Source organism: Hyla sarda, chromosome 4 (genome assembly GCF_029499605.1).
Source record: "Hyla sarda isolate aHylSar1 chromosome 4, aHylSar1.hap1, whole genome shotgun sequence".
Classification (NCBI taxonomy): Eukaryota; Metazoa; Chordata; class Amphibia; order Anura; family Hylidae; genus Hyla; species Hyla sarda.
In genome coordinates this window covers 378,627,523-378,652,493 of record NC_079192.1, presented here as the reverse complement: position 1 = coordinate 378,652,493, position 24,971 = coordinate 378,627,523, and the positions used below count along the sequence as shown (strand labels likewise).

Below are 24,971 nucleotides of genomic sequence, written 5' to 3'. Positions count from 1 at the left end.
AGAAGATGAAGAAGTCTCCTTACCTCCCTCCAGTACCGGCTGCGTCGGTGTAGCTTCGCCCCCTAGTGATGACATCATTAGGGGGTGGAGCTACAGGTGGGAGCCAGGTCTGAGGCTCTGTTCACATTGTCCGTTTTGTATAATGTGAATAGACCCTTCTGGCAGTGTCTTCCCAGACAGGGAGACTCTAGCTGTTGCTAAACTACAACTCCCAGCATGCCCAGGCAGCCAAAGGAGTCTGTCTGGGCATGCTGGGAGTTGTAGTTTTGCACCAACTGGAGGCTCCCTGTTTGAGTAGACATTGCATTATGGGTGCTCTCCCCAGCGGAGGGTGCCAAAAATGTCATAACCATTTTTTTGTGTTTCTTTTCTTCTTCTCATTTCAGATCCATGTATGCGGAGGATTACGGCGGATTCGATGGATTATGGCGGATGAACTGGGTTTTTTTCTTTTAATAAAATGGTAACGAGGGCTGTGGGATTTTTTTAAATAGAATTTTCAAGCTTAGTAGTGGAAGCCGGTCTTATTGACGGAATCCATTACTAAGCCCGGGATTAGCGTTAGCCCCAAAAATAGCTAGCACTAACCTCCAATTATTACCCCGGCACCCACCGCCACATGGGGTGCCGGGTAGAGCCTGTACCAACAGGCCTGGAGCGTCAAAAATGGGGCTCCTGGGCCTAGGCGGTAACAGGCTGCATTATTTAGGCTGGGGAGGGCAATAGTGTTGCTCGCCAATATTTGCAATTTGAATTTTAATCGCGAATATCGCATATTCGCGAATATTACTAATATAGCACTATATATTTGTAATTACGAATATTCGCTTTTTTTCCCCATGTAAAACAGTAAGATAAGCAGGGCCGTCTTGGCAGCACAGTGGATGGGAGACCACCACGGGTTTGAGTCCCGGGGTGGGACATAGTTTTACAGTGTTATGGTTTAACTTTACTTTCCTGGAAAAGCTGCTGAGTTGCCCATAGCAACCAATCAGATCGCTTCTTTCATTTTTGAAAAAGCCTCTGAAAAATGAAAGACGCGATCTGATTGGTTGCTATGGGCAACTCAGAAACTTTTCCTCTTGACAGGTTTTGATAAATCTCCCTCTATGGTGGAGATTCATCAAAACCAGTGTAGAGGAAGAGTTGTGCAGTTGCCCATAGCAACCAATCAGATTGCTTCTTTCATTTTTCACAAGGCCTCTGCAAAATTAAAGAAGCGATCTGATTGGTTGCTATGGGCAACTCAGAAACTTTTCCTGCAAAAGTTTCTGAGTTGCCCATAGCAACCAGATTGCTTCCTTCATTTTTCAGAGGCCTTTTCAAAAATGAAAGAAGCAATCTGATTGGTTGCTATGGGCAACTGCACAACTCTTCCTCTACACTGGTTTTGATGAATCTCCACCATAGAGGGAGATTTATCAAAACCTGTCCAGAGGAAAAGTTTTTGAGTTGCCCATAGCAACCAATCAGATTGCTTCCTTCATTTTGCAGCGGCCTTGTGAAAAATTAAAGAATCAATCTGATTGGTTGCTATGGGCAACTCAGCTGCTTTTCCAGGAAAGTAAAGTTAAACCACAGCACTGTAACACTCTGTCTGACCCTGGGACTCGAACCCGTGGTGGCCTCCCATCTACTGTGCTGCCGAGACGGTCCTGCTTATCTTACTGTTTTACATGCCGTGAGATCCCCATAGAGCACAATGGGCAAAAAATCACAGAGTTAATTCACCAGTCACAGTTCCCTATACTTTTAAATAAGGGAGGACTCAATATTCGCGAATATGCGCATATGCGGAAAACCAGTGTAGAGGAAGAGTTGTGCAGTTGTCCATAGCAACCAATCAGATTGCTTACTTCATTTTTGAAAAGGCCTCTGAAAAATGAAAGAAGCGCTCTGATTGGTTGCTATGGGCAACTCCGAAACTTTTCCTCTAGACAGGTTTTGATAAATCTCCCTCTATGGGGGCGATTCATCAAAACCAGTGTAGAGGAAGAGTTGTGCAGTTGCCCATAGCAACCAATCAGATTGCTTCTTTCATTTTTGAAAAGGCCTATGAAAAATGAAGGAAGCAATCTGGTTGCGATGGGCAACTCAGAAACTTTTCCAGGAAAAGTTTCTGAGTTGCCCATAGCAACCAATCAGATCGCTTCTTTCATTTTGCAGAGGTCTTGTGAAAAATTAAGCAAGCGATCTGATTGGTTGCTATGGGCAACTTAGCTGCTTTTCCAGTAAAGTAAAGTTAAACCACAGCACTGTAACACTCTGTCCCACCCTCGGACTCGAACCCATGGTGGTCTCTCATCCACTGTGCTGCTGAGACAGTCCTGCTCATCTAATTGTTTCACATGCTGTGAGATCCCCATAGACCACAATAGGCCTATTGGTTTCAATGGGCAAAAAAAATCAGTTAATGCACTTGTCATAGTTCCCTATACCATTAAAGAAGGGAGGGCTCAATATTCGAGAATATGCGCGTATATTTTCGCATATGCGAAAAAACTAATATAACGAGTATGCGAATTTGGCGAATATATGACGAATATTCTTCCATATATTCGCGAAATATCGCGAATTCGAATATGACCTATGCCACTCATCACTAGAGGGCAAGTAACAATGGTCCTCACCCACCCTGGTAACGTCAGGCTGTTGCTGCTTGGTTGGTATCTGGCTGTATAAAAATACGGAGAACCCTATGCATTAAATAAATAAAAAAACGCATAGGGTTCCCCATATCATTTATTTTCGGCACAATACCAACCAAGCAGCAACAACCTGACGTTACCAGTGAGGGTAACTGTATACTATACAGCCGGGGGAGGTGAGTAATGATGCTGTACATCACTCCTCATCACCTTACACTCTGTGGACTGGGCACTCAGCATCCAACCCACAGAGTGGTACCCTGAAGGAAGTAAAAAAACTGCCACAGGGGACAAAACTGGCTGTTTCCATACACCAGGAAAAACACCAGAAAAACATTTTTGCTGGTGGGTAAAAAAACTCAGTGGAATCCTAGTAGGGTTGCCACCTTTCCCTCAGAAAAATACCGGTCATGGGTGTGGCTATGTGGGGGTGGAGCTACAAAAGGGGAGGGGCCAGATTGCACAGGGGCTGAGGGATCAGGGGTTTAAGAAATGGCATGGGGGATGGGAGGGGGGTTTAAGAAATGGCATAGGGGATTGGAGGGATACAATATATATGTGGGGGGAATTTTCCTATATCGCACAAAAAAAATTACATTTAGAGAATACCTATCAAAACCCTATTTATGCCAGCAGCGGCGGAAGTGGTGGTGCGCGACAGCAACGCTGGCTCTCTCTGATGACGAGTGACGTCCCCCTGCGCAACGTCAGATAAACAGGCTAATCACACAGTATCACACATGACAGGATTAGATGCACAGGCTCAGCAGACAGTATCACACATAACAGGATTAGATACACAGGCTCAGCAGACAGTATCACACATGACAGATTTAGATGCACAGGCTCAGCAGACAGTATCACACATGACAGGATTAGATGCACAGGCTCAGCTCACAGTATCACACATGACAGGATTAGATACACAGGCTCAGCAGACAGTATCGCACATGACAGGATTAGATACACAGGCTCATCAGGCAGTATCGCACATGACAGGATTAGATACACAGGCTCATATACCACATGACAGAATTAGATACACAGGCTCAGCAGACAGTATCGCACATGACAGGATTAGATACAGAGCGCAGCAGATAGTTTCATACATTAAAACATTAAATCAGTGTTTCCCAACCAGGGTGCCTCCAGCTATTGCAAAACTACAACTCCCAGCATGCCCGGACAGCCAAAGGCTGTCTGGGCATGCTGGGAGTAATAGTTTTGCAACAGCTGGAGGCACCCTGGTTGGGAAACACTGCATTAAATACACAATTTTGCAGAGAGGTCTCACCAGTCTCTTGTCTTCACTTTCTCCTTTCCCCGGGCGGCTCCAGGTTAAGGAATGTCCGGGGTTGAGGAGGAATGGGGTGGGCAATTATTTATCCCATGGGGCCACATGAGAAACTAAAAATATTGTGGAGGGCCGGGTAGTTTTTCCCCAGATCAGGCAGCATAGTTGTCCCCCAGATTAGGAGCATAGTTGTCCCCCAGATTAGGAGCATAGTTGTCCCCCAGATTAGGCAGCATAGTTGTCCCCCAGATTAGGCAGCATAGTTGTCCCCCAGATTAGGAGCATAGTTGTCCCCCAGGTTAGGAGCATAGTTGTCCCCCAGGTTAGGAGCATAGTTGTCCCCCAGATTAGGAAGCATAGTTGTCCCCCAGATTAGGAGCATAGTTGTCCCCCAGATTAGGAGCATAGTTGTCCCCCAGATTAGGAGCATAGTTGTACCCCAGTTGTCCCCCAGATTAGGAGCATAGTTGTACCCCAGTTGTCCCCCAGATTAGGAGCATAGTTGTACCCCAGTTGTCCCCCAGATTAGGAGCATAGTTGTACCCCAGTTGTCCCCCAGATTAGGCAGTATAGTTGTCCCCCAGATTAGGCAGCATAGTTGTCCCCCAGATTAGGCAGCATAGTTGTCCCCCAGATTAGGCAGCATAGTTGTCCCCCAGATTAGGCAGCATAGTTGTCCCCCAGATTAGGCAGCATAGTTGTCCCCCAGATTAGGCAGCATAGTTGTACCCCAGTTGTCCCCCAGATTAGGCAGCATAGTTGTCCCCCAGATTAGGCAGTTTACCCCCCCCCCCCCCCCCCTACACACACACACACACACACACACACATATATACACAGACACATAGAGACACATACACAGACATATATATACACAGACACATATATATACACAGACACATATATACACACAGACACATATATACACACAGACACATATATACACACAGACACATGTATACACAGACACATATATACACACACACATATACACACAGACACTCACCCGCCCTGCGCTGCAGAGGGAGACAGAATACACGGCCTCTCCCCTCCCTGCTCTGCCTATGGAGGGTTGTAAGACTGCACGGGGCAGAGAGAAGGAGGGGGAGGGGGAGAGAGGAGACAGGAGGTCACGCCCCCTCCCCAGCACTGTACAGTCTCTTCCTGTCATCGCACGGAGCTCTCCCTGTCACAGGCTGGTGGTGTCAGACCTGGGCATTGTACGGCCGGTCATGAAAGCAGTGCTGTTCTGGGGATGCTGCTCCGTCCGCCCCTGTCAGTGAATGAAAAATACCGGCCATTGCATGGCCGGTATTTTTCATCCAAACTTACCGGCACAGCCCGGAATGTAGATGAAAATACCGGCTGTGCCGGTAAAATACCGGCAGGGTGGCAACCCTAAATCCTAGCCTAAACCTAAAGAATCTGATCGAATGTCATCATAAGTGAGCCTTAAATCCACTTTAAAACTACTTGAACTCAGGGCTTTCCCTGTCGTCCTAACCAGCAGCACAAGTGGGGTGTTTCTGCCCCTGTGAAGCTGGCAGGACGGTGGAATTTTTTATTCCGCCCAAGCAATTAACATAATTGAACCCCCCATATAAGGCCTCCTCCCCAGGCCATAGTGCTTTTTTTCTGTCCTGTGCTGGACAGCAGGACGGGGCAGGCTCAATAAGCCTGCCTGGATTTATATACTTCTCATACATATGTTCTGCAGCGTGGCTGCTTATGTTTGGGCTTTTTAGCCCTTTCCTTTACAGGTCTGACCTGTGCTTATCTCCTCGCAGCTTCTCGGTGCGATGCTCTGTGTCAGTGCATTTCCCGTGCGGATATGCGCTGTTTGGGAGCTCCGTACCTGGTCAGTGATTCAGGTCGGAGCTTCGCTCTGAGATCGCTGTACGTGTACGTGCGTCACCTTCCTCTTCCGGCCGGCGTATTCTCTGGTAGTCTCTGATATTCGGAGTTTTCACTCCGAATATCTACAGGACCCTTTCTTTATTATATCTAAGCCTGTGGTAGGCTTATATTGGCTGTTATTATTAGATTTTTGTGTAGGAGCGCTTTTGACCTGGGAACTAGTTTCCCTTCCTGTATCTCATTTCCGGGGGTGGAGCCTATTCAAAGTTGGCGCCATCCCCTTCCCTATATAAAGCAGCTCTTGCCTGGTTAGGGTCTCTGCTGTGCTCAGCTAGACCTGTGACTGCAAGACTGGTGTATTTCATTCAGCTTGTTTTTTCTCAACTAGGCTTCCTTGCATAGGTGCCGCCTATTTTTTCCTATCTTAGGGTGGGGTTTAAAAAAAAAAAAAATTTTTCCTTATCGTTTTTTTCTCTCTATCTTTATAGAGGATGTCTACTCCACCCTCCGGTGACCAATACTCCGGACGTAAGGCGTCCTCTAAAAAGCGTCACCTTACGTGTGCCGACTGCGGCACTCCTCTTCCGGACACCTATGAATATAATAAGTGTCCTCTGCCAAGAGACCTAGGACATCTCCTAGTCCCTCCTCCATAGTAGAGTATACAGCTATGTCCGTGGGAGACCATTCGGAACAAACAGTGGAAGAAGTCATCTCTCCCTCCATCTTTCCCGTTGAGAAAACTCAGCGTTTACTAAGATCCATCCGGTCAAGGGACCAGGATGCGGATCAAGGGGAAGCCTCAACATCCACCCCTAAAGAACCGTTGGTTTTTAAAGTGGATGACTCTTTAAAAAAGTTAATTACCACTGAGTGGAAACATCCGGACAAACCCTCTGTCCTTACTCGGAGGTTTAAGCTCATGTACCCCCTGGCCGAGGCAGAGTCAGAAGCCTGGGTCCCACCCCCCAAGGTGGATATGGTTGTTACCAGGATAAACAAGCGCATCCTTGTTCCCGCGGACGACGGTAGCAACCTGCAAGACCCCCTTGACAGGAAAGTGGACTCCCTGCTCAGGAGGAATTACTCTGCTGCCTCAGCCTCTGCTACGGTGACCATTGCCTCTAATGAGGTGGCCAATTTCATCAAGGATCGTATCCTAAGGACCCAGTCCGACGTCGATGGTAATGTCCCCAGAGAAGACATTTTGGACTTGTTCAGCACCTTGCTACTGGGTGCTGACTTTCTTTGTGAGGCCACTCAGCAGCATCTAAAATTGGCAGCAAAGTCTATGGGACTATCCTCTGCAAGCAGACGCCCCTTCTGGTTACGCCCTTGGGTGGCAGATACCACCTCCAAGATAAACCTTTGTGCCATGCCTCTTGAACCCAATAGGCTCTTCGGGTCCGAGCTGGACCGAATTATGGAGGGTTTTGCTGATAAAAAAGGCAAGTCCCTTCCTGTGCAGACCTTTCGTGGCCGCGGTAGAGGCCGAGGGGGCAGATCTCAGGGCTCCTCTGGGACCCAGAGGCGCCAAATTCAAAGATCTAAGCGTGGTGGCGGACGCGGTCGGGGCAAAGACCGCAAGTCTGAGCTATGACTCTCACCCAGATCCCACCAACGTCTCCCCTCTCCCTTCCCCTCCAGAGGTCCTGACAGAAGCTCTGTCTACAGTTTTTTCTCCAGTAGGAGGCCGTTTGAGTTTATTTCTCTCCGCTTGGATGAAGGAAATCCAAGATCCTTGGGTTCTAGAGGTAGTCCGGTCGGGCTACAAAATAGAATTTGTCTCCCCCCCCCCCCCCACCAAGGAAATTTTTCTTAACAAAAAGACTCCCTCAACCAGAACAATCCATTCTGGAGGAGTCGGTACTATTGTACCTAGAGAAACGGGCCCTAGAGGAGGTTCCTCCAAACCAGAGAGGCCTACCTGCACGTCCCCTTACATCTTGCTCACAGGAAATTTTTGAGATTGCTGTCACCATAAAGGGTATGGTAAAGCATTATCAGTTTGCCGTGCTGCCCTTCGGGATCTCTTCCGCTCCCCACACCTTTACAAAGGTTGTGGCTCCGGTTGTGGCCGCCTTAAGGTTAAAAGGCCTGGAAATCATCCCTTACCTAGACGACTGGCTTCTAAAAGCCGCATCTCTAGACGTACTGCAGTCTCATCTTCAACTTGCTCTGGATTTTCTCCAGCATTTAGGATGGATCATAAATTGGGACAAATCAGAGATCGTCCCCTCTACCTCCAGAAGGTTTCTGAGGTTCATAATCGACTCCTCTCACATGACCTAATCTCTGACCCCAGAGAGGAAGGAGAAAGTCGTAAGAGCCGCCGAGTTCTTAATGGTTCCCCAAAGGGTCTCCATCAGAACTCTGATGAAAATGCTAGGCCACATGTCAGCGTCTGCAGAGGCAGTACCTTGGGCCCTATGGCATCTCCGTCCACTTCAAGATCAGCTCTTGAGTGTCTGGAATCGCAACCCCAAAGGGTTGGACAAAAGATGTTCCCTGTCTGTCGAAGTCCGTGCATCCCTCAGATGGTGGACAACTCTGTCAGATGGGAAGTCCTTGATTCAACCTCATTGGATCATTCTGACCACGGACGCCTCCCTTGTAGGCTGGGGAGCCCATCTGGACAAAACTCGGGTACAAGGTACCTGGACTTCTCAAGAGAGACTCCTCTCTTCCAACATGAGAGAGTTGAGAGCCGTCCGTCTAGCTCTCTATCACTTCGCTCCCCTAGTTCTAGGGCAAGCGATAAAAGTCTGTTCAGACAACACGACTGTAGTGTCTTACCTAAACAAACAGGGAGGCACAAGGTCCAAAGTTCTCCTCGAGGAGACCGGACTAATTCTCTCTTGGGCAGAGACCAATCTATCCCACCTCTCAGCAGTTCACATCAAGGGGGATCTCAATATAGTTGCAGACCGTCTGAGCCGCGGTCTTCCAGTCCAAGGGGAATGGTCCCTGAAAGAGGATATCTTCCACAAGATAACCCGGAGGTGGGGTATGCCAGAGATAGATCTCATGGCAACTCGTCTGAATGCCAAGGTGAACAGGTTTTGCTCTCTTTACAAAGAGGACAATCCTGTGGCAGTAGACGCTCTGTCCATTCCATGGAGGTTCAGGCTGGCCTACATTTTCCCTCCACTTTCCATGATACCGAGGGTATTGATGAAAGTCAGGCAAGACCAGACCTCAGTAATCACCATCATACCATTCTGGCCAAAGAGGTCCTGGTTCACCCAGCTCATGAGGATGAGTCAAGGGTGTTATTGGAGGCTTCCCCACGTGCAGAACCTTGTGTCTCACAACACAGGCTCCTGCCTAGATCTGAGGAGACTCAATCTGACAGCCTGGAGATTGACAGGACCCTACTAGGTAGTGGTCTTGAGAACTCTTGCTCACTCAAGAGCAGCATCTACTAATAGAGCTTACTCCAGGATAAATCGGATTTTCCTGCAATGGTGTGCTAAGAAAGAGGTAGTTGCCTCAGATCCTCCTCTTTCTGCTTTGCTTCAGTTCCTGCAGGATGGCCTTGACAAGGGTCTTAGCCCATCCACTCTAAAAGTGCAGGTTGCTGCACTCTCTGCCTCTCTAGGCAGATCTTTATCTCAAGATCTCCTAATCAAGAGGTTCCTCAAAGGAGCCGAAAGACTTAAGCCTACAGTCCTTAGGCCTATTCCCCAATGGGATTTGTCTGTCGTTCTCAAGGGGTTGAGTTCTCCCCCCTTTGAGCCTTTGGACCAAGTGGACTTTAGGTACTTGTCCCTTAAAGTCACCTTTTTGTTGGCTATAACCTCAGCCAAGAGAATTGGCGAGCTTCAGGCCCTAGCGGCTTTTGAGCCTTATACTCTCTTTTTACAAGACAGAGTCTTGTTGAGATATTTTCCGACCTTTGTTCCCAAGGTACCAACCTTTTCCAATATTAACCAAGTTATCTCCTTACCAGTTCTGTGCCCAGACCCTTCCTCTTCTGAGGAAGCTGCTAACCATTCCTTGGACATTTCAAGAAGTCTCAAGATATACATCTCAAGAACTGGTGAATTCAGAAGATCCGAAAACCTTTTAATTTCTTTTTCAGGACAGAACAAAGGTCTAAAGGCCTCCAAACCCTCTCTGAGTAGATGGGTCAAAGAGGCAATCAGGGAGGCATTTATAGCTCAGGAGCTAACTCCTCCTTCTTTTGTTACTGCCCACTCTACCCGGGCAGTTGCTACCTCCTTTGCTGAAAGAAGGTCTGTTCCACTAGAACAAATTTGTGCTGCTGCCTCCTGGAGCACACACAACACATTTATCAAACATTACCGGGTTAATGCCAAACGTATGGGAGGGCTGGCCTTTGGGCGTTCCATCCTAAGTGCCGCTCCTCCTTAGTCCCTCCCTATTTGTGATTGTTACTTGCTAAGTCCCCACTTGTGCTGCTGGTTAGGACGACAGGGAAGCGTTAATTTCTAATGCAAATTTGTTTTCCCTTAGTCCTAACAGCAGCACACAAATTTCCCGCCCTTGTAGTTTGTATAATTTTGCTTGTTATTAAGGCACTATGGCCTGGGGAGGAGGAGGCCTTATATGGGGGGTTCAATTATGTTAATTGCTTGGGCGGAATTAAAAATTCCACCGTCCTGCCAGCTTCACAGGGCCAGAAACACCCCACTTGTGCTGCTGTTAGGACTAAGGGAAAACAAATTTGCGTTAGAAATTAACGCTTAGTGCTGTTAGGCAGTGTTGGAAACGTGTTTGGGGCTAATTTTATTCCCGGATCACGTCAAACCGAGCCAAATTGAACTGACAATTTTGAAAAAAGTACGCTCATGTCTAGTAATGGTGCAACATGCTGAAAGTTGTAATTTTGGGGCAGCTGCAGAGCCATAGGCTTTATCAGGGAATTGCTCTTTAAAGGGGTATTCCACCCCTAGACATCTTATCCCCTATCCAAAGGATAGGGGATAAGATGTCAGATCGCCGCGGTCCCGCTGCTGGGGAGCCCTGGGATCCCCGCTGCGGCACCACGCTATCATTACAGCACAGAGCGAGTTCGCTCTGTGCGTAATGACGGGCGATACGGGGGACGGAGAAGCGTGACATCATGGCTCCGCCCCTCGTGACATCACGGCCCGTCCCCTTAATGCAAGTCTATGGGAGGGGGCGTGACGACCGCCACGCCCCCTCCCATAGACTTGTATTGAAAGGGGCGGGCCGTGACATCACGAGGGGCGGAGCCGTGACGTAACGATGCTCCGGCCCCTGTACCGCCCATCATTACGTGCAGAGCGAACTCGCTCTGTGCTGTAATGATAGCGCGGTGCCGCAGCGGGGATCCCAGGGCTCCCCAGCAGTGGGACCGCGGCGATCTGACATCTTATCCCCTATCCTTTGGATAGGGGATAAGATGTCTAGGGGCGGAATACCCCTTTAATGACCTTCATTAGGTAGTAATAGCAGATGCATTTAGTGATCCCATTTAGGTAGTAATAGCAGCCCCCTTTATTGATCCCCTTTAGGTAGTAATAGCAGTTTCCTTTAGTGAGCCCTTTTAGGTATTAATAGCTGTTCCCTATAAGCAATAGTGACAGACCCCTTTAAGTAAATGTAGTGAAGGCCCCTACTGTCAGGAAAAAACATAAAGGTTTCCGTGTAGATTGTTCTCTCCTTGGCTCTTTTCTCCTCCGCTCTGTACTCTGACGCATAATGAAGTAATTCATGCGACAGAGCGCAGAGGAAGAGAGGTCCGGCCTATTGTGGTTGCCTGTATATCACGGGCAGCAGCAAAAGTAATTGACAGGGCAAGGAACCAATGGCTTTTTGATCTGTCAATCAGCTATGCACCGTATTTAACTATTGACACGTCTGTAAGATGCACTAATAGTTAAATGCATCCCTAACTGGCCCAAGCAATGTCCATTTGTAAAATACATTGCCGATATTTTTAATCTAAAAACACCCTCAGGGTGTCTAAAATACCAGCTGTGCCTGTAAAATACCAGCCAGGTGGCAACCTTAGATGTAAGGGAAATTAAATAATTTTTTCTTACTTTTTTGTTCCAATAAACTACATAGAATAATGGATGGTAATTCACATTCACTAAAATTGGACGTCCATCGTAGAAGTTTAAGTGGAAGATCCTTTTTTGTGGATGAAAAACTGTCCGGTATTGTAATGTTTTTTCACACTTTTTTGGGTTGGTTTCCATAAGGGGTAGGTACACACACAGCTATTTGTTAAAGTTCTTGACAGCTTTTCATTCAGTTTTTTCCAGCAAGGAGATCTAACTTTTTTATTTGCCATTCCTTTTGAATCCATTTCTGACTTAAAAAATGCATGAAAATCTTGCACATAAAGCTGTATGTGAAACCCTCCAATGGCGTTTTCTGTAGCAAAAAAGGAGATAATGGGGGGGATTTATCAAAGGATTTAGACTGTTTTTTCCTATCTAATATTTGTCGCACAGAAAGTCGCAGTCTAAATATGTGTGACTTTTTTGCGACTTTTGCTTTAGAGGATTTTTAGAACATGATGCATTCTAGTCTATTTTAGACGGAAAAATGCATTGGTGCTGAATTTACCAAAAGCGACTTTTCAGCGACAAGTCGCGTCGGCTTAAAGTACGCTGAAATGTCAGACCATGCTGAAGGAGGTTTATATACAGTCTAAAGCATAGATCCCGAAGAATTTATCAAGAGCTGTGCGACTTTTGATAAATTAGGCGCACAATAGACTGGCCTAACGCTCTGTAGTTTGGTCCATATTGATGCGGGACATAGACAGCTTTGATAAATCTCCCCCAATGTGTTCCATTTGGTTTTGTTGCATGTGGCTGATCTTCCACAGTAAATACGTTGATCTCCTCCTGTTCACGGTGGGATGCTGTGGGAGGGATCTCCTGTTCTTGGCGGGATGCTGGGGCTAGGTTCACAATGTCTTATCTCTATGTGGTGTTCATGGGGTGCTAGTAGAAATACCTGATCACTTCGTGATGCCAGGGCGCTGTCATCCTATACACGGTCCTTCTTCTGGGCCAGACACGGGGAGTAAATGAAGACACTGACGTCAGGTTACAGATAATTGTCTTTACTGAGTTGGCGCAGATGGTAATACACAAACAGCTGGCTTTAGGTGAGAGAGTGTAGCGTAACCCCATGGGAGCCCTGTTGCCTTGCTGAGACTTACGGTGCTGACACCAAACAGATTTATACTGACTTGTGAGATGGAAGATTGAATCCTGGTTGCTAGAGTCCTGTCAAGGTACTGTAGACTGTTCTGCAGAGGCATGAATTTCCTCCTTGCGAGGATGACCAGTTGAGAGATTAGATCTGAAGCAGGCCTCTACTCAAACCACACAGCACAACACACTTGAACCACACTGTAGCTCAGACTTCACTAACCTGAAAAACTCCTTCCCCCCCCCCCTACACTATACAGGGGAGACCTTAGGGGTTCTCATTGGCAGGCAGGGTCACATGGGGTTTACTGCTCTCAATTAAAGGAACTGTAACATAGAAAACATATATACATATAAAAGTAAGATAATTAATTTAGAAAAATATATTATTTGTGCAGTAAAGTATGAACATAATTCATTTGACAATAAGTCTTTTGAGTAAGCCCAACACTGTACGCTACCTAGCTGCTCGAGAAAGTCCAAAGCTACAGGACAGCTATTGGTGCTGGGACACCACAAACTCCCCCTCTAAAACACAGCCGACCTTGGCGCCCAGAGTGGTGAAGGGCAGTCTTCTTGATGTAGGGGGAAAATGTGGTTTAGTGCAAAAGAGAGTTCCTTCCAGGCTAGGATTAACGTTGGTGCACAATGTTGAACCAAATGCCTTGTGTATTGTTCTGTGCCAAGTAGACGGATCATACAAGATTGTTACCCTTATAACTGCAGATGGAATGGGGAAATACAAACAGAGGACATTACATACACAGAAAAGTCCTTGTTGTACACTATGGGTTGCAGTGGACGCTTCTAAGAGAACTCTGGATGGCGGGCTGGTGCTGCAGTAGGTTATCATTTTGCAACTGGTCCTGCGCCACGGGCCCTTTGGCTTCTAGTAACTTCTTCCCATGATGAAGGAAGTCGAGTCCTTCTCCATGGCCACACCCAGGGACAAACAAGGACAAAGACAGAAATCTTCCTCCACGACAACTTTACTACCAAGGTACCTCCTTAAATTTCGGGGGCCCTCATGCGCTTCAGGAGACACTTAAGACATACAACATGAAACTTAAAGAGAGTTAGATATACATCCTGACTGAATATGAAAATACATTTTTTTTAGCTGTCTGGCTATATGCATTAATCACGACAGTAACTTCAAGAAATCAAGATAAGACAATATAAGACATTAGTACACTTTAAGACTATCTAGGATATACATTTTCACTGCACTAGACAACTCTGACTAATCAAAAACATATTAGCCACTGTTACCATTAATGGCAACCAACTAGGAAGGCATAAGAATATGTATAAAGAGTTCTCAACATAGTTGGGCACACAAGCATTTTTGGTTACTTCTTGGGCCAAGGACAGGCACATTTCCTGAAACCGTTGCATATCCTTAAAGGGGTACTTCGGTGGTTAAGATTTTTGTCTATACTGCATCTTCTTTTAATGTTCATGTTTTTTGCAATTGACATGTATTATATGTTTGTGTAGCATGTGTCTTTTTTTCTTACCTGTTTGTGGGCCAGGAAGTTCTGTAGTTCTGTGTTGGATCTCTTACTATTGTCCACAATGTCGGCCATGTTAGGATTAGGCTGTGGACAACATGTCAGGGCTTTTTTTCTCTCTGTTCTTTCAGATCTGCATGAGAGAAAGAAGCCACGCCCCCGAATCTCCCCCTCCTGGAGGACGCAGGTGTGCATGAGAGAAAGAAGCCAGAGCAGGGGGAGAGAGGACATACTTCTGAGGACGCAGGTCTGCACTGAAAGAAGACAGAGAAGATAAGAGTGTTATCTGAAGGGGAGGATAACAAAGTGCACGGGCTGGGGATGTATAGACTGCAGGGGAATAAATCTCGGACTGGGGATGATTTCTATGTGTGAAGGGGGGCGGGGGACTCCTGAATGACACATGCTGGGAGTTGTTGTCCCTGTTATGTGTGTGTATGCTAGTGTTTACAAACCAGTGTGCCTCCAGCTGTTGCAAAGCTACAACTCTCAGCATGCCTAGACAGACTTTGGGCATGCTGGGAGTTGTAGATTTGCAACAGCTGGAGGCACACTGGTTGGGAATCACTGTTCTAGCCTATTCTGCATACACATCATGTTACACCAGTGTTTCCAAACCAGTGTGCCTCCAGCTGTTGTAAAACTATAACTCCCAGCATGCCCTGACTGCCTTTGGGCATGCTTGGAGTTGTAGTTTTGCAACAGCTGGAGGCACACTGATTGGGAAACACTGGCCTAGCCTATTCAGTATATTACAAACAAAGTGCATAGTTTCCCAACCAGGGTGTCTTCAGCTATATTAAAACTACAACTCCCAGCATGCCCGGACAGCTTTTGGCTGTCCAGGCATGCTGGTAGTAGAAGTTTTGCAACACCTGGAGGCACCCTGGTTGGGAAACACTGGTGTATGCCCTATAGAGGTGTGGTGAACTACAACCCCCAGGAGACTACAGAGGCAGCATGCAGGTGTTATACCACAGACTAAAGACTCCTGAATGACACATGCTGGGAGTTGTAGTCCCTTTTGTGTGTGTATGCCAGTGTATCCCAACCAGGGCTGATTATATTAGTGTGATGTGTATAAGGGGGCCGGCCCGGGAAAATAGTGGGGTGGGTAAAGGGCGGGGAAAAAAAAAGGAGCCGCCCCAAACCAGCAAGGCATGTGGCATGCTGGAATTTGTAGTTTTCAGCACAGCAAGAAACAGGAAATAGAAGCAAAGATAGGAAAACAAAGTGGGGGATAAAAAGACAACAAAGAAAGGAAATAGAGTAGCCTAAACAACAAGAATAGAAATGAAACAAAACAAATAGGGTAAGTCCAAAACTGAACACCACGTTGACCACCGGAGTACCCCTTTAACTGGAACTTGTAGCAGTCCTGGGACATTATTACGAATGTCCTTCACAGGCTGGTAGGTAGAACAAGTATCAGTCCTGGGGCATTTATATGAAAGTCCTGCACAGACTGGTATAGCAGGGTGAAAACAATGGCAAGAACTTAGGCTTGGATGCCAAAACAAAAAAATACAGGCACACAAGAAAACAGATGAGGCTCATTAAGGGAACAGCATGGGATAGGGACCCCCACATCCCCCACAAAGAAACCATATACTAGAATTACATAAAAAAAGACAAACAGTCTTTGGAAGAAAGGCCACGGTCATTTATTGAGGTAATTAATATAATAAATAAATAATTTAGTAATCCTTTAATTAATAAATAAATAATTTAATAACTACCATGAAGAAATGACTTTTATAACCAGAATTATAAACACCATAAACATTAGCTGTCCACCCAGAGGAATCTGGGTGACACCCCCACTGCTAACATAAAACACTGTCCACCACGAAGGTGACAACCTCAAAAAACTGCCGTGACAAGGGAGGGAGGGTGGGCGAGCTGATTCTTCTTCCAGCAGACTAACCTCTCACCGGCCTGGCTGGGTATATATCACTCTCAGGATTCCCGCCGTAGGAGAGGCCACCAATCAGGAGGAGATCCCAGATCCAAGTCTGCCCAGCAACAGCCGGCCCTGCAAAAGAACTCAGCACCACCGTAAGTAAATGTTAACTCATAAGCTGCCAAACTTCATGTATAAGACTACCAAAATAACCCTGCCATTGCCCTGAATGAAATGGGGAGTGGGGGCCCATCCCATGTGACCCTTTTGTTAGCCTCCAGGGCCCTTGACATTATTGTGGCTCATCTCTGTTGCCGACTTTTAATAAGTAGGGTACTTGCCATCCCAGTGGTGGCGGTCACCACTTCTTCTTGGCTGGGACAGGAATCTTGCAGCTCTTTCTGGAGAACACTCTAGCGGGTTAATTGTGTTGGTCCAGGATACTTTAGAGAGATTTTAATGCAAAACAGTGAGACTAATAATAACCACCACCATCTGTACAGAGGCAGCTGGCGCTACTGGGGCGGGAGGTTCTGCCGAAGCTACTCCCTCAACTCTTTCTTCTAGTGGAGGTGACTGGGGTTTTGCATCTGCAGCCACCTTAGTGGTGAACAGTCCATGCGGGTCAGAGGACCAATCTTCTCAGGAGAAATAGACAAATAGCAACTGCGTAGGGTTTTTCTGTCTGGTTACTGCAGCCGCCCATTCTCCTCTGGAACTCTGTACTGGGGTATATTCAACAGTTTCCCCACTTTCAATATTGTGTAAGGGCCGGGGTAGGTAATCTCTTTTCACAGCCCTCCTGTTCACTAGGATAGTGCCACCATGGTGACAGTCCATCTGGGTCCCAAACCCAAAAATTATCAAATTTGACAACAGTGGCCTGTCGCCAGACTAAAGGGGCTTCACCTGGGATAGGGTGGTCAAGTACGTGGATATACACCCATTCAAGATATTTAGTGTCAACTTGCTGTTGCTGATGTACTTCTGGTGGGAACCACCATCGCTGGCGTGCTCCAGCTCTCTTTGCTCAATGGATCTCTTGAATTATGGCAACAATACCGGCCTCCTGCTCCACTTTTGGAGTCAGGCCAGAGGGAATCGGAGGGGGGGGGGGTGTTCTTTGTCAGGCAGAGGGGTCAAGTACTTATACATCACCTGGATGACCGCAGGTTCGTCGCCAAGCACCCACCGTGGCAGTGGGGGTGACTTGGATCGTTTACCGGGTCCAGGCGCTGATTGGTCAGTAGTAGATTCGGCTTTCGGAGGTGATGACATGTCATGAAGAGAACCCCATATGGGTAGCTATGAGGACGCAGGCTCTTCCGCCTTCCAAGGCGCTGGGGCGTCCGACCAGCTCAGTGATGTCACTTTTGGGTTTTGGTGAAGTGGCGGCTGCCACCTTCTTCACTCCCATCACATAAGGCACAACTGGTGGGTGGAGTCCTGCTGCTGGCTCTATAGCAAACTCCCCCGAAATGGGCGCCAGCCAGAAATCCATCATCCATGCAGCCTCTTCAACCATCCCCTGTCCTTTGAGTTCCTCTTAGGCTTTGGCACAGCAACTTGGTTCCCGCACCCCGTGGCGGGGCGTTTCATATGGTGGGAATCCTTCGCCCTCTTTGCGCTCGCTGGATTAACCTCTTCTGGGGCGAACTGGATACTGTGGCGCAGCATGAATTTGTTGCGCTGCTTACACATACTGGTAAACTGGAGTTACCCAGTCTTTTGCAATCTTCACACACTGTATGGCCTTGAATAAAGTGCTCTACCTCTATTTCCTTAGCGCTGGTCGGCAAAAAAGCAAAGTCTTGTACAGTATTTCTGGCGCATAAACTGTCGCACGCTCCGTGCGGCTTCTAGCATACAGATCAGACTGGGTGGTTTTCTAGGAACACACCCGTATCCTGTTTGTGCACGCCAAAACAAGATGTGGTGTCCACGGGGTGCTAGTAGAAATACTTGATCACTTTGTGATGCCGTGGCACTGATATCCTATACACCGTCCGAGGTTGGGGACAGCTTCTCCTGGGCCAGACACGGGAAGTAAATGAAGACACCGATGTCAGGTTACGGATAACTGTCTTTACTGAGCTGGTGCAGATGGTAATACACGTACAGCTGGCTTTAGGTGAGAGAGTGTAGCGTAACCCCATGGGAGCCCTGTTGCCTTGCTGAGACTTACGGTGCTTACACCAAACAGATTAATACTGACTTGTGAGATAGAAGATTAAATCCTGGCTGCTAGAGTCCTGTCAAGGTACTGAAGACTGTTCTGCAGAGGCATGAATTTCCTCCTTGCGAGTAATCCTTGCAGGATGACCAGTTCAGAGATTAGATCTGAAGCAGGCCTCTCCTCAGACCACACGGCACAACACACCTGAACCACACTGTAGCTCAGACTTCACTAACCTGAAAAACTCCTTCCCCCCCCTACACTATACAGGGGAGACTTTAGGGGTTCTCATTGGCAGGCAGGGTAACATGGGGTTCACTGCTCTCAATTAAAGTTACAGTAACATAGAAAACACATATATACATATAATAGTAAGATAATTAATTTAGAAAAATATATTATTTGTGCAATAAAGTATGAACATAATTAATCTTACAGTAAGTCCTTTGAGTGGGTCCAACACCGTACGCTACCTAGCTGCCCGAGACACTCCAAAGCCACAGGGCAGCTATTGGTGCTGGGACACCACATCTCGTAGGCTATCAGTTGGCATTCCACCGAAAACAGGATGCTGATGTATTCAGCAACACGGGACAGTGGATGCTATTCATTTCAATGGCCAGATGGCATTAGCAGCAGACCGGCTTTTGAATGAACCGAAAAATAGTGCACACGGATAATGTAAAAATCCCATAGACTATAATGGGATTTTGTAACAGCCGATTTTCAGGGTTTTCATAACGGAACATTATAACTGATCCTTAAAACGGATGAATGTATAGTGTGAAAGGGGCTTAAGAAAAAAAAGTTACTCAGAACGTTGTCCTGTTTACATTGCTGCTTTAGAGGTCGTGTGGGGAAGGAAGGCATCAAACCCTGAAGACATCTGCCTGTAATTCCTACAATATGGCCTCACATGTGGGTGTATGGGGGGAGTGTGTATATGGACATATATGTATATTCACACATACTACATGTTAATGTTAGGGAGGGGGAAGTGGTGTGAGTATATATACACACCAGGGTGCCTACAGCTGTTGCAAAACTACATGCAAACTCTGGGCATGCTGGGAGTTGTAGTTTTGCAACAGCAGGAGAGTGGCAAAAATCCTTGCATCAGCCCTGCTCATCCCTCATCATCCTCCCCTTAGTTTCCAGGTTTCTCCTGCTCGTCTCACATCACCCCTCACCACCATTAGTATTAGGATACGGTCACACATAGCGTATTTTGCTGCGCATTTGACTTCAATTGGTAAGAAAAAACAGCATCAAATGTGGAGCAAAATATGACCCTCCCCTTAAAGTGTGTATTCGGTTGTCCACCCCCTCTCCCCCTTTCAGTATCCAAGTGTTTTTCCTGTTCTATTGTTTATTATGGTGATAGTTGGCTGTGGCACCATCCATCCCCCCTTAGTATCTATGTGTCTCCTGCTCGTCTGACATCCCCCCTCCTTAATAAACTATGTCTCGCTGTGGCCATAACGCTTTCAATTTTTCCCCTACAGACCCATATGGGCTTGTTTTTTGCACCACCAATTGTATTTTGTACTGACATCAGTCATTTCACCACAAAATCTATGGTAAAACAAAAAATATATATTTGTGGGGCAAAATTGAGAAAAAATGTAATTTAGCAAATTTTGGGGGCTTCCGTTCCTACGCTGTACACTTTTTTAGTAAAAACGACACCTTATTTTTATTTTGTAGGTTTATACAATTAAAACAATACCCAAGTTATATAGGTGTTTTTTGTTTTTTTATACCTTAAAAAATTATAACTTTTTGGACGAAAATGAGTATGCTTAAAATTGTCTTCTTCAGACCCTATACAGTAACTCTTACATTTTTCATGTACGTGGTGTATGAGGCTGTGATCTATAGTTTTCATGCACCATTTTTGTTTTTATGACTTTTTGATTGCTTTTTATAATTAGCTTTCTGCTATATAAAATTACCCAAAAATCTGGACTTTAGTATTAAATACACTGAAGGAAGCATTTCAGAACCTTTCTGTGGAACAGTGAAACACAAAACACAACCCATTGAAACGCCCACCCAGTGTGGGGTGCCCCATTAGTCATATCCGTTGGCATCCTGCCGAAAGACGGAGGTCTATGTATACTGTTAATGGGCGCAATGGACCCCAACCCCTTTCTATAGCTCAATGGAGTCTCCTTGTGACTCTGTTTGGGTCATATGAGCCATTTAAAAAGTGCAGTGGGCCGCGTTTTTGAGTCCGCTAAAAATAGCGACTACTTTCCTGAACTAAGGGGGACATGTATTATTGCCTTTAGACTACTTTTCATGTCTACAGATTTTGCGCAATTGCGCTTTTTTTGCATTTGAGCTGCGTATTTTTGGTGGATGATTTTCTAAAGTTGTCCCCTGCTTGGTGTACCATAGACAACTTAATCCAGTGGACTGGAATGTATCATTTGCGCAAAAAAAAAAACGTTGATTTTTTCTTGCGCAATTGTGCTTTTTTTTTTGCAAAAATCAACTAAAAATCTACGAGTGGTAGGAAGGACACGTAGAAAAGTGTTGGACGCTGGACGATGCAGGAGCCAGCCCTCAGCACTGCGGTACTAAAACTACTCCCATCATGGGACAGAATCTGTCCCATGATGGGAGTAGTTGTAGTACCGCAGCGCTGAGGGATGGCTCTTGCACATCCCACGGCTGCGGGACTCTATTGGGACTGTTAGGAATACTACTCCCATCAAGGACAGACTCCGTCCATGATGGGAGTTGTAGTCCTGGGGCTGAGGTGCAGATCGCAGCAGGTCATTCTCTAGAGACCCGCAGCAATCCGCATTTATTAACTTAATTTGTGGTCAGGACTTATCACTGTACGAAGTCTTACCTGTTACCTGCCACCAGGCAAACCTGAAAGAAACATGATTAACATCACTGTAACTTAACATCTACCTGCCCCCCTAGAACAGCGGTTGTGGTGTGCCTGTAAACCGTGCAGAGGGTCCGCCTTTAGAGGGCATCCCCTTATGTATATTGATGAAAGAAAGGGTGAGGTGGGTGGGTTACGTCAACCCAGCATACGAGGGAGGGGACAGCGGTGGTTAAATATGCTAAGCCCCTCCCACAAATGCAGCCTTATAGGCTTTCTACTTGTGGTCAGGACTTATCACTGTACGTAGTCTTACCTGTTACCTGCCACCAGGGAAACCTGAAAGAAACATGATTAACATCACTGTAACTTAGCATCTACCTGCCCCCCTAGAACAGCGGTTGTGGTGTGCCTGAAAACCACGCTGAGGGTCTGCCTTTAGAGGGCAAAAAGACAACACCATTTAGGGTAAATTGAGTAATGTTTATTATAAAGCCAAATAGTGAAATGCATCTGTCATCTCCCTCGAGGGATCTGGGACATGAGTGGTGTATGCGTCAGAGCGCAATCTGCCCAACTTCTGTATCACATGTGTTGGTACTTTGTGCCTGGAGGCCGCAGATGCAACTCCTATCCGAAATGAGTGTCCTGAATATTTCCTAGGGTTGTAGCCTAATGTACGAAGCAATGTGCGGACATGTGATATGAATAAAGAGGTGGACAGAGCCCCCTCACTGAAAGGCAACAGTGGTGACTCCGAAGGCTTGTCGCGGAGAAAGTTTACCAGTTGGGACAACCCCGCCACCGGGCACCACTTCTTGCCTGAAAGGAAGAAACCGACCACAGCACCCCACCGGGAAGTTTTGGTGACAGAAAGTGAAACCTCAAACCAAGAACCCTGCCACCTTAAGTGAGCTTTCGGTGAGTGTGCCGAACCCCGCCTGGCACACGAGAATTCTCTCGGTCAGAGGAACCATAGAACGCTAGGTACTCTGCCGACTTCAGTATCAGGCTGTGCTCGAATCTGAATGGGTTACCGTCCAACACGTTAGACAATGACCTAAACAGTTCACCGCTGATAGGCCTCCTGAGCCGGAATACTGGAGCTACGGGCCAAGACCCCTCTGAGCGCAGCCTTGACAGCCTGAGACGAAAGCATAGAAAGCCTGTCCGGGTGCGATAAAGAAATGAAGTGCTGGATACCTGAAAGATGAGATTTGATGGTACTATGAGATAAGTGCAGAGAAGAGTGGCAGAACCCGATGCAAGATAGAATGACATTAGTGTCAAAGAGAAAGGAATACTGTGTTGAGTTAGACAAAACCTGAAAGTGTTGTATGCCCCGTGATATGCCTACAGTGCCAGTTTAAACGCATGTGAAGTCCACTGGCACAGAGGTATGTGCGGTGTACCTATTGGTAATTGTAGAGTACCAGCTATGACCATCTGTACCGTATGAAAGCTACAAACGTATATGTAGTGTACGCCGTATGCATCCATGAGCGTATGACCAGTGCGAGCTATGTGTATGGTTAGCCAGTATGAGCTAGATACGACAACAGTTATAAGCATATGATCTGAATAGCAGCCCGCGTGAGTGCAATATGACCACGACAAGCACACGAACAGTGCTCAAGGCCTGAGTGTTTAACACTGTCTGTACACCTTGCATATAACACAATGAGCGTATGAACAGTGCGAGCTATGTGTATAGTAAGACAGTATGAAGCTAGATACAACAACAGTTATGAGCATATGTTCTGGATAGTAACCCGCGTATGTATGGAAAGGACGGCACACGTGAGTGCAATATGACCACGACAAGCACACGAACAGTGCTCAAGGCCTGAGTGTTTAACACTGTATGTACACCTTGCATATAACACAATGAGCGTATGAACAGTGCGAGCTATGTGTATGGTAAGACAGTATGAAGCTAGATACAACAACAGTTATGAGCATATGTTCTGGATAGTAACCCGCGTATGTATGGAAAGGACGGCACACGTGAGTGCAATATGACCACGACAAGCACACGAACAGTGCTCAAGGCCTGAGTGTTTAACACTGTATGTACACCTTGCATATAACACAATGAGCGTATGAACAGTGCGAGCTATGTGTATGGTAAGACAGTATGAAGCTAGATACAACAACAGTTATGAGCATATGTTCTGGATAGTAACCCGCGTATGTATGGAAGGACGGCACACGTGAGTGCAATATGACCACGACAAGCACACGAACATTGCTCAAGGCCTGAGTGTCTAACTGTCTGTACACATTGCATATAACACAACGAGTGCATGAAATGTACACAACAGTGACTGTACCTGCTGCCTAAGACGCTATGAATGCATGTACTGTATGCAACACTAACTGTGGCTCCTGCGTGTGACACTGATGAGTGTACGTACTGTAAACAAAAACCCTAACTGTACCTGCTGTATATGACACAAGCATTGTGTCCGTAGACATGATCGGTCTCCGCGTGCCTATCGTACCTGTAGTTTAGACAGGTCCTGCGTATCCTCGTGCCTGTAGATGTGACAGGTCTTTGCGTAACCATCGTGCCTGTAACAAGACAATCTAACTCAAACCTTGTACCTGTTGACGTGACAAGTCTTGAATAATGCTGTGGACGTGATCGACGCTCGCGTGATGTTGCCTGAATGGCCTAAACAGATTAATGCTGACCACAAACTGCAAACGTACGTACCGTGGAATACTACAAACGTATGTACAGTGCAAGCTTAAATGTATGCGAAGTATACTGGCACCGAGGTATGTTCAGTGTAACTATTACTGATTGTAGAGAACAATCTATGAGCATCTGTAACGTATGAAGCTACGAATGTGTGTATAGTATATTCCGTGTAAATCCATGGGCGTATGAACAGTGCAAGCTATGGGCGTGTGTATGGTAAGACAGTTTGAAGCTAGATACAACAATAGTTATGAGCATGTGTTCTGGACAGTGACCTGCGTATGTATGGAAAGGACGGCACACGTGAGTGCAATATGACCACGACAAGCACACGAACAGTGCTCAAGGTCTGATTGTATGACCCTATGTCTGTACACGGAGCATGTGACACAACGAGCGTATGCACTATACACAACAGTAACTGTATCTGCTGCGTGAGAAACTATGGGCGCATGTACTGTATGCAACACTAACTGTGGGTTCTGCATATGACACTATGAGTATACGTGCTTTAGCAAAAACACTAACTGTACCTGCTGCATATGACACTGAGCATAAGCACTGTATGCCACCTAACTGTGCCTACCGCCTGTTGCACTATGAGCGTATGCACTGTATACCATACCAGTGTGACTGTACCCACTGCATATAACACTGCGCATATGTACTGCAAACTACCCTAACTATACCTACTGCATGTGACACTATGAGCATATTACTGTTTATGGCACCTATGACTGTGACCCCTACCAATGACACTATAGCATGTATACTGGTGTACAACTAATTATACCCACTGCAACGAGACTATGAGCGCATGGACTGTATTAATAACTACCCACTGCAATATAACCCTGTGAGCGT

The 24,971-nt window shown here is 46.5% G+C and overlaps 1 protein-coding gene across 7 annotated transcripts in view; it reads left to right on the top strand.

The window, feature by feature from the left end:
* LOC130267318 (zona pellucida sperm-binding protein 4-like) overlaps positions 1–24,971 on the top strand; it is a 112,936-nt gene that overhangs the window by 59,748 nt on the left and 28,217 nt on the right. For 3 of the 7 annotated variants that reach the window (XM_056516871.1, XM_056516869.1, XM_056516870.1), the window contains 2 exons: positions 387–463; positions 13,689–14,723. The exons of the other annotated variants lie outside the window; for them this stretch is intronic. The gene's annotated coding sequence lies outside the window, so the exon portion shown is untranslated. The remainder of the gene's footprint in view (positions 1–386; positions 464–13,688; positions 14,724–24,971) is intronic. 7 annotated transcript variants of the gene reach the window in all.